At 43.2% G+C, this 18,302-nt stretch overlaps 1 protein-coding gene across 2 annotated transcripts in view; it reads left to right on the forward strand.

The window, feature by feature from the left end:
- Positions 1-6,782: 6,782 nt before the first annotated feature.
- Positions 6,783-18,302, forward strand: part of LOC138295908 (centromere protein J-like) — a 387,581-nt gene continuing 376,061 nt past the window's right edge. For both annotated transcript variants that reach the window (XM_069234528.1, XM_069234529.1), the window contains exon 1: positions 6,783-6,852. The gene's annotated coding sequence lies outside the window, so the exon portion shown is untranslated. The remainder of the gene's footprint in view (positions 6,853-18,302) is intronic.

The raw sequence follows: 18,302 nt of genomic DNA on the forward strand, positions 1-18,302 counted from the left end.
TTACTATATACTGACCCCTCAGCCAGAGTCCGCACAGGGCGCATAATATCTAACAGATACAAAGTGGAATGCGGAACAAGACAGGGTTGCCCCCTCTCCCCCCTGCTGTTCGTCTTGGCGATGGAACCTCTGGCCGCCGCGGACAGGGCAGGGGAGGGGGGACCAGGTATCCTTGCCAGAAATGAGAGACATCATATAGCTCTTTATGCGGACGACCTCCTAATATTTTTGGAAGACATCCAAAGGGATCTACCAATAGCACAGCAAATGCTAACTATTGCGGATTTAGCTCTGTCCTCAGGAAGGGCTGTAATTGTTTGATAAATATGAGAAGCCGATGAAGACTGTAATAGCAGATTCTGAATTGGAGAAGGTCGGACAAAAGTTGCTTGCTGAACTGGAAAGGATTGATATGAACTATTCATGACATGTATTAAAACATCATACTTTCTAGCAAAAGAGGATGGAAACGAAAAAAGAAGTTCTGCCTGTACAAAAGAAAGAGGGGATTCATTTTCAGATAGTTGGTGCATCCATCTTAACCCCTTTACATTTAATGCCACGTTTTCCAGTAGATGGTTCCATTATTCAACTTGATGTACTTATTATACCAAATTGACTAATTTAAAAACTGTACTCTGCCTCCATTTTATGGAGCAAAAATAGGCTGCAGAATTCTGCATGAATTTTTCAAAATAGGAAAGGAAATTGATGTTTGTTTATTTGACAATGTTAATACCTCCGGAAATGTAAAAGGAACAACAAATGACTTTTCAACTTTAACCCATAATGGTGAAACAGTAGACTCATCTTCATTCAATAAATAAGAAGCTTGTTTAAAAGAAAAGGCCATATGATAAGAGCGAAGATTCAGAAAGTTAACACCTCCACAGATTTTAGGCCTCATTAATGTTTGGTGAGACATTCTGTGTCTCTTATTATTCCATAAGAATTTGGCTAAAATAGAGTTCAACTTCTTAAAATAAAGACATGGGATATTAATTGAAATATTTGATAAGTAAAAGAGGATTACAGGAAGCAACATCATTTTAGGAGAGTCTAATCTACCCCACCAGGATAAAAATAAAGGGTTCCATTTAGATAAAAGAGAATCAAGAGTAGAGAATAGTTGTACAAAATTACAGGAAATTGTATCTTTAAAAGAAGTTTTAAACCAAAGACCTAAGTATTTAATATTATCATTGTTCCAGTGAAAATTGGAAGATTTAAAATCTTCAGGAAGACAGAATTTATTTAAAGGAAGTATTTCACACTTACCTTTATTTATCTTATACCCTGAAATAGAAGCAAAATTGTCTACTTCGAATAGAAAGGTAGGAAACGAAAATTTCGGGTTTGATATAAAAAGCAAGATGTCATCAGCATAAGCTGACATTTGTATCTGCCTTTTCCCATATTGGAAAAAATACAAATTTGGATTAGCTCTAAGTTTCAATAAAGAGGGTTCCAAAGCAAGAACAAATAAAAGCGGTGACAACAGACACCCCTGACGAACTCCTCTATAAATTGAGAACAAGGGAGAAATGAGACCATTTAGAAAAATAGCAGCTTTAAGAGAAGAATGAAATATTAAGATTAGATTTATAAATTTAGTTCCAAAGCCAAACCATGAAAGCAGTGAAAAAATAAAGAGCCAATTAACACAATCAAAAGCCTTTTCTGCATCTAGAGCAATTGCAGATAGAAAGTTGTTATATGTAACAGACTTACTTAAAATATTAAAAAATAATCTTGTGTTGTCAGATAATAGATGGCCTTTTATAAAACCAGATTGCTCTTTACCAATTAATTTAGGAAGAATCAATTCAAAACGCATAGCAATAATTTTAGCTAAAATTTTATAATCTAAATTAACTAAAGAAATAGGTCTATGATTCTTACAAAAGATTGGATCTTTGTTATTTTTTGTTATAAGAACTATTAAAGCCTTTTGAAAAGAGCCTCCAGAGGATTTTGCGTTAACAAAATAGGTAAAAAGTTGAAATAATCTTGAAACCAATGGTTTAGAAAAATGTAAAAAAAAAACTCAATTATAAAGCCATCTGGGCCTGGAACTTTACCCTTCTTGATATGATTTAGTGCATTTAGAGTGTCATTAATAGAAATATAATTCTCAAGAGCAGAATATTCATAGGGGGAGTACAGGTGGATTAATGGTAGACAAATATTGATCAATAAGATCCTGCATGGGGTAAGATTCAGGAGTATTTTTATAGAAATGAATGAATTCATCCAAAATATCATCATTCTTAAGTAATAAACAATTGGAAGAATTATAAATAGAATCTATCTTTGTTCTATCTTTCTTAATTTTAAGATAATTTGCTAGACATTTTCCTGATTTATTTTGCCCCCATAGCACTTAGAACTATATTTAAGAAGATAAGAATTAGCAATATCAGTCAAATTTTTATTGAAAGTAAATTCAGCTTGAAGTAAATCATTAAGACAACTTGCAGAGTTGGAAGAGTAATATAGATTTTCTAGATGCTTGATGCGATTCATTAAATGAAGTAATTTTTAGCAGCTGTTTTCCTTTTATTGGCAACATAGGAAATAATCAAATCCCTAGACTCCGCTTTGAAAGCATCCCAAATGATTTGAACAGATAACTGAGGGGTATCATTTTCTACAAAGAATTGTGTTGCAAACTTATCAAAAAGTTGAGTAAAATTAGTATCAAGAAGTAAAGAATTATTAAATCGCCATCTATTACTTGGCTGATTATGTGCAATAAGATCAAGATCCATACTCACTGGAGCATGATCAGAGATTAATATAGATCCAATTTCCGAGCCCAAAACATGTTGTACGAGATATTGTGAGACAAATAAATAATCAATCCTCGACTGGGAAGAATGTACAGGGATATTCCTGCAATGTGGGGTTACACAATCTCCAAACATCAGTTAAGCTCTTTGTTTAATCATAGAGGTAAATTGTGAAATATGGTGGATGGTATAAATCTAGAATTGGATTTACGATCAATAAAAGGGTCCATAACCATATTTCAATCTCCTCCAAAAATTAAATATTTATCTTAAAGAGTCATCAACTTAACTAATACTTCATTCCAGAAAGATTTATCAGGGTGGGTGGAAGCATAAACATTAAACATAGTTAAAGGTATGTTATTAATATACATTGAAACTATAACCCATCACCCATCCCATCGAATTATTGAGAAATATCAGAACTATTCAAAGCTTTATGACACAGAATAATGACTCAATTTCTCTTACCCGGGCCGGAGACAAAAAACATGACCCACCCATTGCCTTTTAAGTTTGGCTGCCTCTATATCCGATATATGAGTCTCTTGCAACATGGCAATATCAGCTCTCAATTTTAAGATATGTGTTAAAACTCTTTGACACTTTATTGGGGATCCATAAACCTTTAACATTCCATCAAATAAATCTAATTGTCATTTAATAGAAAGAGTATATAATATAGCCATGAATTAATGCAAGTAAACCAACTATTGTTGAGGACAAATTAAACCAAAAGAAATATTTTGATGGATAGAAAAAGAAGAATATAACTATGAACAGGAGAAAATAGAAATAGAAAAAGGAAAAGAGGGAAAAATAGTAAAAGAAGAGGAAAAGGAGAAAGAAAGAACGAACATAATACAATATATAAACATTACAAATACAGAAAAAACTCAACAGAACAAGTAATAAAAACATACCTATAAGACAAAAACAACGTGAGGGTGGTGAACCCAAAGGGAAAACAACGCAACCTTCACTCCATGACTGAAGCCACAGGAAGGAAGAGAGATCAGGCCACACAGGATGCTACTACAAAAGATGGGTACAATAATGAAGTAAAATCTAAAAAGACAAGAAAATAGGGAAATTCAAAACCCTTAGAAAATATGTCACTCTTAAGATCACATGAACCAGTAATGGGCATAACCATTAAATAAAAAATAAAAGAAACACAATATAATAGTCAAGTCTCTGTTACTTTAAAAGTATCCATTTTTTCACCTCTACGTGAGTCAATAAATTGCTGAAGTAATACTGCACCTTCATATGTTGTGGTCCTATTATTGTAAGTCACCTTGAACAAACATGGATGGAAGAGACCATATTGAGCCTTAAGCGATTTTAATGCTGGATGCATATCCAGAAACTTCTTTTGTTTGTCCGCCATTGGTTTAACATAATCCTGAGCAAAAAATAAATTGGAACCTGACCACATAATCCGTCCTTTGTCTCTTGCTGCTCTGAGAACCTTTAGCAAGTCTACATACTACAAAATATTAAGTATTATTCCACTTGGTTTCTTTGATGTAAAAGCAAAATGGGAAGGATGACCAAGTCTATGTGCTCTTTGTATATTTAAAGCAAGAGAAGTAGGCAGATCCAGAATTATGGGCAGAAATGATTGAAAGAAAGATAATGAGTCCGAACCTTCAATTCCTTCAGGTAGACCATAAATATGTAGATTATTTCTTCAGTTCTAATTTTCTATATCCTCTGCATGTTTCTTCAACATAACGATCTCAACTTGTAGAGACTTAATAGATGCAACTGAGTCCTCAAGCCCTTCCACTCTTCGTTCTACCTGAGAGACTCCATTCTCCACAAAAGACCATTTGTCATCCAAAATGTGTAGTTGTTTATTTGTATTTTCCATATAAGGTTTAAGAGCTCTTATTTCCTCAAGAAGTAAATCCATAGAAATGGTATTGACAACTTTAATAGGACATGGAGGATCCTTTTTAGCTCTCTTATTTGTGGATGTCGATACCGTAACTAAAAGTTTGGATGATAGTTTATTAATAACAGTAGGGGGAGAAACAGGCGTTGAAGTTGTAATGTCAAGATTAGTAGCCCCTGTACTCTCCATATTTGACAAAAGGGTGAATAAATTTGATAAAGAAATATTATCTGAACCTTTATTACTTTGCATTTTACTATTAGTCAATTGAAGGTTCCTAGATCTGCCCATAAGCAAGACATATAGGCTCTCATTATGACATTGGCGATGCCACAGGCACCAAAATACTGCCATTGCTGGCGGTATGTTTGGCACCCGATTATGATATTTCCGTTGGGCCAGCTGATGGAAGCAGTGTTTCCGCCTGCTGGCCCTGCGCAAAAGTCACAACAACATTGAAGCCGGCTCGTAATCGAGCCGGCAGCAATGTTGAGGTGCAGCGGGAGCAGCAGTACCCATCACGCATTTAACTGCCCGTAATTCGGGCAGTGAAATGCGCAATGGGGCTGTTCCTTAGGGCCACTGCAATGCCCATGCCAAGTGCATGGGCAGTGCAGGGCCCCCCCGAGTTCCCCTTACCGCCAGCCTGTCCATGGCGGTGTTTACGCCATGGACAGGCTGGCGGATGGGGACTCATAATCCCCAGGCCAGCGCTGCTTGTAGCGCTGCCATGGCGGATTATGACCGCCAGGCTGCTGGCTGTCGGTAGCCTGGCGGTACCGGCGGTATGACCATGGCGCATCTACGGCGGTTCGCACCGCCATTCTGTTGGCAGTACTACCACCACCGCCGGTGGTGTGGTCCGGGACCGCCGAGGTCATAATGATCCCCATAGTTTTGCCCAATATGTATTAAATCATTTATTGTATGACGTAAGGATCCTCCTCAGAAAAAAGTAGATCAAAAAATGAAATAAACTGAACGTATTCCGGCAAAAAGCAAGGTACGATGAGCAGAGAGCGTAAGTAAACATTTTTAGACCAGAAAGTGCAAAAAGAATATCTCAAGCAACGATATAGAAAGTAGAAAAAGAAATTGTGAGGTCAAGACAAAAAACAAAATTGCAGTTGCAATCGATTCCTCAGATGACCACCATTTAACTCAGTCAATTAGGGCATAAAAATTTGTTTTCATGGCATTATAAAGGGAATAATGCACTCCAGGCATATTGCCCTAATGTTTCTTCTAGGCAACAACAATTAAAAATACCTTCTAAAACAGGGCCGGCTCCCTCCTCTCCCGTTGCTGTCATGGGGCTCGGAAAAAGGGGGCCATCTTTGTTCGGCGCCAAGCCACGCCCCACCACATATACTTTATTCTAAGCTCCCTTTTCCAACAAAAGTTTTTTTGGGTTAAGGCTGAGACTGTCAAGTTAATATAATTTTAACCCGACCGAAAGAAACTGGCCAAAGATGAAGCATGCCACAATCATGTGAGTGAGGCCTTTCTGTCCATAAACAGCATATATCCACCTAGGGGGAAGAGCAGAGAATTTGGAAATAGGAAATCACTTTTTTCAGACTCTAGAGTGAATGAGACTTTGTGTAGGTTAACCAGGGCTTTGTATTTTAGTGGGGTTTGTAGCAGTTTAATCTGTGTAAACTGCCCACCACTGTTGTCTTTCTACCATTGTGCATATCCTCGGTGATTCAACTGTTGGCTTTGTTCATTGCAGCAGTTTATGTTGCATCTATCTATCTGCTTACTAATAGAAATATATTCTATATAGATATTTATACAACTCAGTTTTGGGAATGATCTGTGGTCAGTCAGATCGGATGCCTTCTTCAGCATGCAGGTGGTGGTAGAAAAAAAAACCCCACACCTGAAGCACCCACTGCCTTAGGGTGGGGGATACCTGATGAGACCCCTCTCCTAAAGAAGATAGATGAGTCCGCCTCTCTGCGACGTTCATACACGCAAAGCACCCGCACAAAATAGTCAACAACAAAAAGAGTGTACGGCAGTCAGAGCCTGTCCTGCCGGGACACCCTCACCTGACGCCGTCAGTGTTTACAGTTGCTGTAGCTACAGCAGCCAACGGCCGGTCAGCGCTGTGCACCAGCACCGAGGCGGCTCCGGCTACATCTCGCACCGGTAAGTACCCCAGCAACGTCGCCTCACCGCAGGTACGGCCCTATACACCGGAACACGTCTGCGCCCCCACGTCCCCGCCGCGTGATAATATTATTGCATAGAAAAACAGCAAGTTTTCAGTAGCGCGGACCCCGCTAGCCGGGCACAGCTCCTCCTGCTCTGCAGCGCATTGATTTCCGTGTAGACAAATTAGTGCAGGGTGCGGGTACCGTGGATCAAAGTTCTTGCACATAGTTTTGTGATAATAAGTATGGTGGAGATTTACCACATTTTTCTATGCGTTATTTTAGCTTTTAAAAATACCCTTTCCACGTCCACTCTACAATCAGAACTTCGAATAGGTATATTACTCGAAGGCAGGCAAGAGGGCTGGCCAACCTTACCGAATAGGCAAAAATGCGAGAGGGAGGGAATAAGGGTGGAAAAGTCGCACTTGAAACACTTTCGTCAGTGAATACCTCTTGTCGAGATTGCTTCTGCCCACCATTATGTTGAACTTTTTCACTTGACGAAAGTATGTTATTAGCAATGCTTGAATTTGTTCTTTTTTTTACTTTGAAACCATTCTGTATTCTGTACATAACACCACGCCTACTACTGGAAGCCAAAATTGCAGTCTTTCTGATCAGGGACAAGAAGTTAGCAGGATTCCAGTTTGATGAAAGCCATATAGTCGATATAATTGCGTTTCACTTATTGGTCTGCGTTAGTCGTTGCAACTGTGAAACCAAATGTGCTTGAGGCATTGATCAAAAATGCAATACCTAGTATTAACAAGTGGGATAAGACAAAGATAGCAGCAACGAGAAGCAAAATGAAGGAAAGCCCCCAGTAACATATGAAATTTGGTTCCAGTGAGGCAAAAACTAGGGAAGGAGTCAGGCTAAGCACGAGCGATGCAGTTTAAAGCCATGAGAAAGGAGGGGGCAAAGGGTTCAAGGGTTGGCGCTGAGACATGTTAACTTGTGAGTGGAGCAGATTTACTAGTGAGGAAGTATGAACAGTTAACAGAGCAAAGCGAATATTGTATTTGACCTGGTGACTTTTGGTAGTGTGTTGTGTGAGCACGGCAGGGTGACCAGTGCGGTATGGCAATAATGGCGTCAATTATTCAGGCAAGCAGAAAGAAAACGGGTGAACCACGTGATTCCTTCCAGGGTTTACATGAGGCAGGGTGTTGCTTCCACTTTCCCTGGCATGGCGTGTAATTGGTGTCTTGAAGGTAGCTTGACCAATGTTGGTATGAGGCAGTGAGCAGTGTTGGGGGGAGTGGATCAGTGACTAGTTAGTGACTCTGTGAGCGACAAAAATGAATTAGGCAGCGTATCCAATGAGTGAGACAGGGTGAACAGTGAGAGTAATAGTGTGGCCAGTGATTTAGCCATGCTGACTACAGAATAGATCTCCGCTTCAAACAGACAATAGGGACCACTGAGTGTGCAGAATGACCAGTGAATTCTTCTGGTTCTCTTTTTTTCCCCCTCTTCCTCTTCTTCTACTTCTTCTTCGTCTTTTTCTTCATCTACATCTTCATCTTCATCATCATCTTCCTATTATTAATAGTAGTAGTATCCTCCTCTCGTTTAATAACATGACACGTATTGTAAAACAGTTTCCAAATTTCTCCGCTAACATAACATGTATGTGTACGAACGTAGTGAACCGGGACATTTGTGGTTTCCAATATTTATTTGCATCAAACATAGATGATTGTTCGTGATTTATTGCGTACCACTTGCTAAAAAAAATCAGCAGTTTCATAAAGTTTAAATTGTAAGTTTTTTTTATTACTTAGTGGTACTCATTTTATTGACAGAAATAAAATGAAAGACTGAATTGGCCACCTTAAGTTTGTTAACTACAATTTCTCTGTTTGTCTGTGCAAAGAGCTGAACCTATTTTTTCTTTCAAGCCAAGTCTATGTACTCTGGTAAAATACCTCGGGGGTTTCTGCAGCCACTGTAGAACTGTCTACAAAACAGCATTCAGATTTGCAATACATGTGAGATAGCTCAGGAGGTTGAAATGTGAGTTACAGAGATCAGTATTTACCTGGAAGGGCATATCTTCAAAATCTGGCAATCTAGGATTAGGAAGCTTGCTGAAGGGATCGATTTATATTCTACAGGCAGTTTATGCGAACCAGTGACTGCTATTAAACTCTTATAATCAGTGATTGAAATGGAAAAATTAAAGCGCAGGTACTCTGTACCAGAATACCTGCTTGTTTCTGAGAAGTGCTGGCACTCTCCAAAGTAATACTGGGCATATTTATACTCTGTTTGAGCCGGATTTGAGTCTTTTTTTTTTACGCAAATTCGACGTGAAAACCTACCTTGCGCTAATGATAAGCAAGGTAGGTGTTCCCGTGCAAAAAATGACTTTAAGGCATCTGCGCCTTATTTATCCTCTGCGTCGGTTTGACGCACAGGAGGGGGCGGGCCTTAAAAAATGACGCCCTGTAGGAAAGTACCATCTTGCCTGGCATGTTACCCCCATTTTTACAGTATGTATGTTTGTTTTTGCCTGTGTCACTGGGATCATGCTAGCCAGGAGCCCAGTGCTCATAAAGTATGCCCTGTATGTGTTCCCTGTGTGGTGCCTAACTGTATCACTGAGGCTCTGCTAACCAGAACCTCAGTGTTCATGCTCTCTCTGGTTTTAAAATTGTCACTGCAGGCTAGTGACTAATTTTACCAATTCTTATTACCACACTGGAACACCCTTATAATTCCCTAGTATATGGTACCTAGGTACCCAGGGTATTGGGGTTCCAGGAGATCCCTATGGGCTGGAGCATTTCTTTTGCCACCCATAGGGAGCTCAGACAATTCTTACACAGTTATTTCACAGCCATTTTACACTGCATTTAAGTAACTTATAAGTCACCTATATGTCTAACCCTCACTTAGAGAAGGTTAGGTGCAAAGTTACTTAGTGTGTGGGCACCCTGGCACTAGCCAAGGTGCCTCCACATTGTTCAGGGCAAATTCCCCGGACTTTGTGAGTGCGGGGACACCTTTACACGCGTGCACGACATATAGGTCAATACCTATATGTAGCGTCATAATGGTAACTCCGAACATGGCCATGTAACATGTCTAGGATCATGGAATTGTCACCCCAATACCATTCTGGTATTGGAGGGACAACTCCATGCATCTCCGGGTCTCCAGCATATAGCCTGGGTACTGACTGCCAAACTAACTTTCCGGGGTTTTCTCTGCAGCTACAGCTGCTGGCAACCCTCAGACAGGTTTCTGTCCCCCTGGGGCCTGGGCAGCCCTAATCCCAGGAAGGCAGAACAAATGATTTCCTCTGAAAGAGGGTGTTACACCCTCTCCCTTTGGAAATAGGTGTGAAGGGCCTGGGAGGAGTAGCCTCTCCTGGCCTCTGGAAATGCTTTGAAGGGCACAGATGGTGCCCTCCTTGCATAAGCCAGTATGCACCAGTTCAGGGATCCCCCCAGCCCTGCTCTGGCGCGAAACTGGACAAAGGAAAGGGGAGTGACCCCTCCCCTGACCAGCACCTCCCAGGGGAGGTGCCCAGAGCTCCTCCAGTGTGTCCCAGACATCTGCCATCTTGGATGCAGAGGTGTGAGGGCACAATGGACAGCTCTGAGTGGCCAGTGCCAGCAGGTGATGTTAGAGACCCCTCCTGATAAGTGCTTACCTTCCTCTGTAGCCAATCCTCCTCTGAGGGCTATTTAGGGTCTCTCCTGTGGGTCTCTCACCAGATAACAAATGCAAGAGCTCACCTGAGTTCCTCTGCACTTCCCTCTTTGAATTCTGCCAAGGATCGACCGCTGACTGCTCCAGGATGCCTGCAAAACCACAACAAAGTAGCAAGAAGACTACCAGCAACATTGTAGCGCCTCATCCTGCCGGCTTTCTCAACTGTTTCCCTGTGGTGCATGCTCTGAGGGCTGTCTGCCTTCACCCTGCACTGGAAGTCAAGAAGAAATCTCCCGTGGGTCAACGGAATCTTCCCCCTGCAAACGCAGGCACCAAAATTCTGCATCACCAGTTCTCTGGGTCCCCTATCATCCTGACGAGCGTGGTCCCTGGAACACAGGAGCTGGGTCCAAGTGTCCCCGACAGTCCAGTGGCCCTTCTGTCCAAATTTGGTGGATGTAAGTCCTTGCCTCTCCACGCCAGACAGTAATCCTGTGTACTGCGTGAACTGCAGCTGTTCAGGCTTCTGTGCACTTTTGCAAGACTTCCTTTGTGCACAGCCTAGCCCAGGTCACCAGCACTCCGTCCTGCATTGCCCAACTCGCTGAGTTGTACTCCGACATTGTGGGACCCTCTTTTGTTGTGCTGAGTCGACCATCATCCTCAGATCTACTGAATGCCTGTTCTAGTGCTTCTGTGGGTGCTGCTTGCTTTTGCATGGGCTCTCCGTGTTGCTGAGCGCCCCCTATGTCTCCTCCTCCAAAGGGCGACCTCCTGGTCCTTCCTTGGCTCTGGCAGCACCCAAAACCTTCAACCTTGTCTCTTGCAGCTAGCAAGGCTTGTTTGCAGTCTTTCTGCGTGGAAACAACTCTGCATCCTCCAGCACGCCATGGGACATCTTCTGACTAAAGGAGAAGTTCCTGGCACCTTCCGTTGTTGCAGAATCTTCGGCCTCTTCCACCCCGGAGGCATCCCTTTTGCACCTTCATCCGGGGTTTAGTGGGCTCCTGCCCCCCTGGACCCTTGCATGACTTTTGAAATTGGTCCCCTTCCTTTGCAGGTCCTCAGGTCCAGGAATTTGTCTTCAGTGCTTTGCAGTCAGTTGTTGTCCTTGCAGAATCCCCTATCTCGACCTAACTGGGGTAGAAGGGTAACTTTACTCCTACTTTTCAGGGTCTTTGGGCGGTGTATCTTGGACACCCTTAGTGTTTTCTTACACTCCCAGCGACCCTCTACACACTACACTAGGCCTGGGGTACATTCGTGGTTCGCATTCCACTTTTGAAGTATGTGGTTTGTGTTGCCCCTATGCCTATTTTTCCCTATTGCATTCTATTGTGTTCTACAGTGTTTGCACTACTTTTCTGACTGTTTACTTACCTGATTTTGGTTGTGTGTGTATATTTTGTTTATATTACTTACCTCCTAAGGGAGTATATCCTCTGAGATACTTTTGGCATATTGTCACTAAAATAAAGTACCTTTATTTTTAGTAACTCTGAGTATTTTGTTTTCTTATGATATAGTACTAAGTGATATAAGTGGTATAGTAGGAGCTTTGTATGTCTCCTAGTTCAGCCTAAACTGCTCTGCTTTAGCTACTTCTATCAGCCTAAGCTGCTAGAACACTACTAAGCTACTAATAAGGGATAACTGGACCTGGCACAAGGTGTAAGTACCACAAGGTAGCCACTATAAGCCAGGCCAGCCTCCTACACGCCCAGCCTGATGTGCGCCGTTGTTTAATGCCTGCGTCAGGGCAGGCGTTAAGGGACCTGTGGGCTCATTTCCATGGTCTCAGACCATGTAAGCAGTCCACAGGTGCCCTTCCCTGCCCCATGAGACAGCCCCTGCCACCCTCGCCCACCCCAGGAGGACACCCATGGATGGGGGTAACCATCCCAGGTAAGTACAGGTAAGTAGAGGTAAGTATATATATGTATTTTTTAAGTGGCATAGAGGGGCCTAACTTGGGCCCCCCTACACGCCACTGTGCCCAATGGCCATGCCCAGGGGACAAAAGTCCCCTGGGCATGGCCATTGGGCAGGGGGGCATGACTCCTGTCTTTGCTAAGACACGAGTCATTTCAATGGGGGTCGTGCGTCAAAAAATGACACGTCAGGTTAGAGCCAAGATTTTTTACTCTAACCTGACTTGCACTGTTGTTTGACGCACAACCCCCTTTCTTCCCTACGCCTGCGGTGCCCAGTTTGAGTCATTTTTTTGTACTCTGACCAGCCCGCATCGCCGGCTAACCTCATTCCATAAATAAGGCGCGCGGCTGGTGCGTTGGAATGGCGTTAGCCGGAGATGAACTTTTTGACGCAAACCTGCGCTGGCGCTGGTTTGCGTCAAAAAGTATAAATATGGGCCTGCGTTTTTCTTGAGATGTGCAGGTAGTCTTCCTTTCAAAATAAAAAAGGGCTGCTACTCAGTCCAGGACAGAACCGGCTTATAAGGGTGAACAATAACACCCTCCCCTCCTTACTTGGTGTAGCAAACAAATAGAGCAAGCGAGCCAACTTCTACCAATAGAGGGAGTAATGGCCCTACTTCAGGAGAATCACTACAAAATGAGTCTAGCGGTGCAATTAACAACACGTTTTCCCCAAAAAGGTCATATATTTCATAGGCAGTTTTGAAGAGGCAGTCATAATATTTTCAAATGCGTCCCACAGCTGAGGCTGTCATACGACGGATGCACTCACGAAGGCTGATTTCAAAGAGAAGAACGTATGTTAAACTGTGTGTCAGAATAAAACCCAACTCTACAGAAGTAGTGTGGTAATCACGTTTGTCCATACTGCCTTATCTTTGCCAATACTAAAGTTACATGCCTCGTGTTGTCTACCTCTGTATCTGTGAATGTAAGAATGGTATTTATTTATATATATGATTGCGAAAATATAAAGATATAGCTGAAACACCTCTTTTACAAAGATGTGACAAGCATCTGGGACATTGCACAAGCAGAAGGGAATAACGAGGCTTTCATAGACTCTGTACCAGTATAGAGTTTTGAAAGTCATGTTCCATTCATCTTCTTCATGAATCCTCATTTGGTTTTAGGCTTCTCACATGAATAGTTCGTAATAGATCTTTGCCATTTTCACCTGTTCAAGTAAGATTGAGATGATTAGAAGCCATTTTCATCTGGTCAAGTAATATTGAGATGACTGGAAGCAGGTAATGGTTGGTGATAATTTATTCAGGACTAGTCAATCGATACATGCTGGAGATCGCAATTGGCTTTAGGAATGAAAATAACAAGGATGCAGCCTATATCTGGTTGTCTGAAAGAAGCTCTTGGCTGTTTGATCTAGATACAATTTTTAATGTTCTATCTCATCTACAGACAACACACTGGGAATTTTAGCATTAGGTATCAACTGTTGAACAGTCATTGTGGAAGGAACATCTATGCCTTTTGCTTGTTGAAGACATATGCAAAATGGGCATTCTGAGCTGGGAGCTGCATATGGGGCTCCTCAGTGGCCGCCACCAAACTGATTCATCTAAATGTTGCAGTATATGCTCAGTTGGGCTTTTGGACAGTGATGTAATAGCAGTGAAACAACATTCCCTACAGTAGATTTACGTAAATCTAGTGCCTCTAGTTCCCCATCGCACCTCACAGTCATAGTGGGTCAACCATAGTATATCCTACAAAAGGTTTAATTGCGGGGCATCCTGGATGTTGAATGAGATGGTCCTCTCATGGTTGTAGCGAAGAAAACACTTGAACAAAACATTGGTTTGGAAGGCAATGGTGGATTATAGTTGTTTTACAAGACAATAAAAACCTATCTTTTTGTCTCAATGTTAAGACAGTTGTGAACTACCTATTAAGATCAGTGCTGCATAGTCTGTAAGGCACTGCTATTATTTTGCACCTCCTTTTCTTCTCTCGCTCCCATAGCGCCAAGACACCTCTGTAGTGTCTCTCTTTCTGAGAGAAGCAGAAATGAGCAAGAAGGGTAAAGCGAACAATAGTGATCTGCAGACGTTTGCAAATTAGCAAGAAGTTTTCAGACATAGAACACAGGCATCAACCTCTCTTCTCACTGCCTTGTATGGGAGTTTCCCTTAGTAGAAGCAATTGGCGTAATTAGGCTATTCACATAGGACCAGATATGGCAGTGCCCCTATCCTGAGGTGTGGAGAAGGACCATTGTGTTGGATGTCAAATAGGGAGCCCCAAAAGTGTTCCTTTCAGGAGCTCTAAACAGGAAGGCAAGGAGGCAAGCCTGCTGCTTAACAAAGCCAGACTGCAGCATAGTGTTCTGTTCTTAGCTTGTGAAGCTGCAATGTTCAAATAGGAAGGGGCCATAGCAGTCAGATTATTTTCCAATATCTTTGAAATGACCCAAGTTCCCTCAAAGTTCCTTTAACTACGAGGTACAGTCCGTCCAGGTTGTATTGTCCTACCTGGATGGGGGTAGTTAGTCATATGATGAAGCATGACACTATGTAGTGTGTGAGACCACCTAGTCCGTAAGGAGAACTTCTCCTTAGCCCTTTTTGAGAACCACAGTTATCGCAAAAATCAGTCCAGAGGTCGGGGCTCACCGACGGTTTGGGACAATCTAAATATATTTTGGCCGTATGCGAAACCCCATAATCTTTTGTGCTTTTTGATGTGCGCTTAGGGGAGGTAGCATGGGGTCTCAGTTCTCTCTCTCGTCCTCTCCTGTTGTGTTAAGATGACAAAGTAGCCTGTAAACTGGATTATTTCCCCTGGGTGTACGGGAATAAGTGGGTTAGGCAATCTCTCTGATCAAGTCCTATATATGTAGGTTGGGTCAGAATGTATCCACTCACTACCCTCACACTCTAATGTTTTCTGTGAGACAAACTCAGATTGCACTGTAAAATAATTTGGGATATGGATGAGGGAAGGTGTGTTGGGGAGTTGATTTTGCTAGGAGCAGATGAAGATGAAGACAATCCTCTCAGTCAGCTGCTTGTTTTGACTATCAATGACTATACTCATAAATAATTTGCATGATCCTAACTTAGGTTGGGATGTTGTGAGTAAAAAAGCGTAGACGGAACACCCAATTTCTGCCAGGCTACGGAAAGGTAGTCGGTACTATGCTTATGGCTGATCTGAAAGGTAATGGAACAATTACATCTTTTTCAGAGTAACAACAACCTCTATGTTTACTAAGGCTCTTTGAGTAATCTTGGTCACCTTTTAGGAGCCTCCCTGTGTCTTTAGGAGTTAGTCTTAATTCTTGACATAGGGGTTCTTCTTTCAGACCCTTTCATATCTGACAACAGCCTAATGTTAGGCCTGCAGGTGGATCTGATCTAGTAAAGTGGTTCACTGAGTGTAGGTTTAGGATTCAGATGGTCTAAAGTTTTCCCCTCGATTCTAAGAACTAAATGTTGTGTAGAAATTAAAGCATTCTAATTTACCTATTGTTTAATATGCCACTTTTAACCCCTTCTGTGCTGAGGACGTAGTGGTTACGTCCTTCGGCACAGTGCTGCTGTGCCGAGGACGTAACCACTACGTCCTCGGCACACAGCCCACAGGGAGAACTCTCGCTCCCTCTGTGTGCTTCCCCCCACCCCCACAAGTCAGGGATGGAAGGGGAAGCCCTTCCCCTTCCACCCTCGGCCCCCCCCTGTGATGTCAGCGCGCGAGCGGGCACTGATTTGTCACAGGGTCTCCCCCATCGCGCTGATTGAAAGAGAAATGCTCAGCATTTCTCTTTCAATCACGCGGGGGAGGCCCGGAGAGGCTTCAAAGGGAAGGAAATATATTTCCTTCCCTTTGCAGTCTCTCCCATGGTTTCAAAAGCCGGATTGCTTGCAATCCGGTTTTTGAAACCCCACTAGACACCAGGGATGTTTTTTTCTTTTTTTGTTTTGAAAGTGACATAAGGGAGCGACCCCTTGGGCAAGGGTCGCTCCCAGGGGGGCATTTTTTTTAAGGCCTTTTCCCAGGGGAGGGCAGAAACCTCTAGACACCAGGGATACTTTTTTTTGTTCTGTTTTGTGTGTGTTTTGTGTTTTAAGTGTGGGGAGCGACCCCGTAGGCAAGGGTCGCTCCCGGGGTGGGTTGGGGGGTGGGGGGGCAAATTTATTTCAGGCCATTTCTGCCCCCCCTGGGGGGGCAGAATCCTCTAGGCGCCAGGGCAATTTTTTTTTTGTGTTTTTTTTTTGTTTGTTTGTTTTTTCAGAGATGGGGAGCGACCCATTAGGCAAGGGTCCCTCCCCTGGGGGGCAAATTGTATTTAGACCATTTCTGCCCCCCTTGGGGGCAGATTGGCCGATTTTAGGTCAATCTGCCCCCAAGGGGGCAGAAACCACTAGGCACCGGGGATTTTCTTTTTGGCGCCAATGTCACGCAGGGGGAGCGACCCCGTAGGCAAGGGTTGCTCCCAGGGAGTTTGGGGGTAATTTATTTTAGGCCATTTCTGCCCCCCCTGGGGACAGATCGGCTTATTGTTATTAGGCCGATCTGCCCTCAGGGGGGGCAGAAACCTCTAGGCGCCAGGGCACATTTTTTTTGTGTTTTTTTTGTTTGTTTTTTCAGAGATGGGGAGCGACCCATTAGGCAAGGGTCGCTCCCCTGTGGGGGGGGCAAATTGTATTTAGACCATTTCTGCCCCCCTTGGGGTCAGATTGGCCGATTTTAGGTCAATCTGTCCCCAAGGGGCAGAAACCACTAGGCACCGGGAATTATTTTTTGGGCGCCAATGTCACGCAGGGGGAGCGACCCCGTAGGCAAGGGTCGCTCCCGGGAAGGGTTGGGGGGGCAAATTTATTTTAGGCCATTTCTGCCCCCCGGGGACAGAAACCTCTAGGCGCCAGGGCAATTTTTTTTTTTTGTGATTTTTTTTTTGTTTGTTTGTTTTTTCAGAGATGGGGAGCGACCCATTAGGCAAGGGTCGCTCCCCTGGGGGGCAAATTGTATTTAGACCATTTCTGCCCCCCTTGGGGGCAGATTGGCCGATTTTAGGTCAATCTGCCCCCAAGGGGCAGAAACCACTAGGCACCGGGGCTTTTTTTTTTTGGCGCCAATGTCACGCAGGGGGAGCGACCCCGTAGGCAAGGGCCGCTCCGGGGGGGGGGGGGTCAAATTTATTTTAGGGCATTTCTGGCCCCCCTGGGGCCGGCTGAGCTAGAGGCCAAAAATGTGATGTGTCCACGTTGTGTTTTGGGCCATTTCCTGTCGTGGGCGCTAGGCCTACCCACACAAGTGAGGTATCATTTTTATCGGGAGACTTGGGGGAACGCTGGGTGGAAGGAAATTTGTGGCTCCACTCAGATTCCAGAACTTTCTGTCACCGAAATGTGAGGAAAACGTGTTTTTTTAGCCACATTTTGAGTTTTGCAAAGGATTCTGGGTAACAGAACCTGGTCAGAGCCCCACAAGTCACCCCATCTTGGATTCCTCTGGGTTTCTAGTTTTCAAAAATGTGCTGGTTTGCTAGGTTTCCCCAGGTGCTGGCTGAGCTAGAGGCCAAAATCCACAGGTAGGCACTGTTTTCTATGAAAAAATGTGAAGTGTCCACGTTGTGTTTTGGGCCATTTCCTGTGGAGGGCGCTAGGCCTACCCACACAAGTGAGGTATCATTTTTATCGGGAGACTTGGGGGAACGCTGGGTGGAAGGGAATTTGTGGCTCCTCTCTGATTCCAGAACTTTCTGTCACCAAAATGTGAGGAAAATTTGTTTTTTTAGCCACATTTTGAGTTTTGCAAAGGATTCTGGGTAACAGAACCTGGTCAGAGCCCCACAAGTCACCCCATGTTGAATTCC

Source organism: Pleurodeles waltl, chromosome 5 (assembly GCF_031143425.1).
Source record: "Pleurodeles waltl isolate 20211129_DDA chromosome 5, aPleWal1.hap1.20221129, whole genome shotgun sequence".
Lineage (NCBI taxonomy): Eukaryota > Metazoa > Chordata > Amphibia > Caudata > Salamandridae > Pleurodeles > Pleurodeles waltl.